Source organism: Macaca mulatta, chromosome 1 (genome assembly GCF_049350105.2).
Source record: "Macaca mulatta isolate MMU2019108-1 chromosome 1, T2T-MMU8v2.0, whole genome shotgun sequence".
Classification (NCBI taxonomy): Eukaryota; Metazoa; Chordata; class Mammalia; order Primates; family Cercopithecidae; genus Macaca; species Macaca mulatta.
The window spans coordinates 113,935,301-113,937,398 of record NC_133406.1 but is presented as its reverse complement, the minus strand read 5'-3'; positions in this window follow the sequence as shown (position 1 = coordinate 113,937,398).

Here is a 2,098-nt window from a genome sequence, read left to right as displayed (position 1 = left end):
ATATGGATAGGAAGGAAGATCATTGATATGTAAGACTATGATGAAACCAAGGAAGCTAAGAATCACAATAAAACAACACAGGAGCTGACTGACAAAGTAGCCAGTAAAGAAAAGAACATAACCTACCAGATAGAGCTGAAAAACACTACAAAATTTATTGTTTGTTATGTTCTAATGCAATCACAAGCATTAATATCTGAATAAGCCAAGCAGAAAAAAGAATCCCAGAGCTCAAACACTGACTTTCTGAAATAAGACAGTCAGACAAGAAAAGAGAGAAATGAATGAAAAGGAATGAATGAAGCCTTGGATAAATATGTTATTTTATAAAGAAATCAAATTAGTGATTCATTGGTGTTGCTGAAAGAGATGGGAAGAGTGTAACCAACTTGAAAATGTGTTCCGAGATATCATCCATGAGAACTTACCCAATCCAGCTAGAGAGGTAGACATTCAAATTCAGAAAATGTGGAGAACCCTAGCAAGATACTACAGAAGAACATCATCTGCAAGGCACATAATCATCAGATTCTTCAAAGTCAAATGAAAGAAAAAATGCTAAAGGCAGCTAGAGAGAAAGGTCAGGTCACCTATACAGGGAAGCCCGTCAGACTAACAGCAGACCTCTCAGCAGAAACCATATAGTCTAGGAGAGATTGGGAGCCAATATACAACATTCTTAGAGAAAAGAAATATCAACCCAGAATTTCATAACTAGTCAAACTCAGTTTCATAAGTTAAAGAGAAAAAAGATCATTTTCCGACAAGCAAAGGCTGAGGGAATTTGTTATCAGTAGAGCTACATTAGTAGAGGGAACAGTAAATATAGAAAGACAATTACCTGCAACTACAGAAACACACTTTAGTACACAACCAGTGACAGTATAAAGCAACCATATAAACAAATTTTCAGAATAACCAGCTAACATCATGACACAATCAAATCCACATGTATCAATACTAACCTTGAATGCACATGGGATAAATGCCCCAATTAAAACCCAGAGTGGCAAGCTAGAAAAAGAACCAAGATCCATTCGTATGCTGTCTTCAAGAGACCAAACTCACATACAATGACCCACATAGGCTCAAAGTAAGGGGACGGAGAAAAATCTACCAAGCAAACAAACAAACAAACAAACAAACAGAAAAAAGCAGGGGTTGCCATCTTAATTTCAGGAGACATTAAACCAACAAACATCAAAAAAGATTAAAAACAGCCTTACATAATGGTAAAGGGATCAAATCAACAAGAAGACCTATCTTAAATATATGTGCACCCAACACAGGTAAACTCAGATTTATAAATCAAGTTCTTAGAGACCTTCAAAAAGGCTTAGACTCCCACATAATAATAGTGAGAGACTGAAACATCACATGGACAGTATTAGACACATCATAGAGACAGAAAATTAACAATGCTACTCACTACCAAAACTTAGCACTGGATCAAATTTACCTACTAATAATCCATAACTGTCCACCTAAAAACAACAGAATATATATTCTTCTTATTGCCACATGGCACATAGTCTCAAATCCATCACATGATAGGATATAAAACTCTCCTCAGCAAATACAAAAGGACTGAAATCATAACAACCAGTTCCTCAAACCAGAGTGCAATGAAATTAGAAATCAAGACTAAGAAATTCACTCAAAAACATACAATTAATTAGAAATTCAGTAACATATTTCTGAATGTCTTTTGGGTAAATAATCAAATTAAGGAAAAAATCAAGAAGTTATTAAGCTACAAAGCACCGGAATCTCTGGGCCACAGCTAAAACAGTGGTAAGAGGGAAATTTATAGCACTATAACACAGTGAAACCCCATCTCTGCTAAAAATATTGCAAGCTACACATCTTATAAAGGTCTAAGATCCAACATCTATAAGGAATTTGAACAAATTTACAAGAAAAATAAACAACCCCTTTGAAAAGTGGACAAAAGACAGGAACAGACACTTTCAAAAGGAGACATACATGTGGCCAAGAAGCATGTGAAAAAAAGTTCAATGTCACAGATCACTGGAGAAATGCAAATCAAAACCACAGTGAGATAGAGTCTCATACCAGTCAGATGGCTATTATTAAA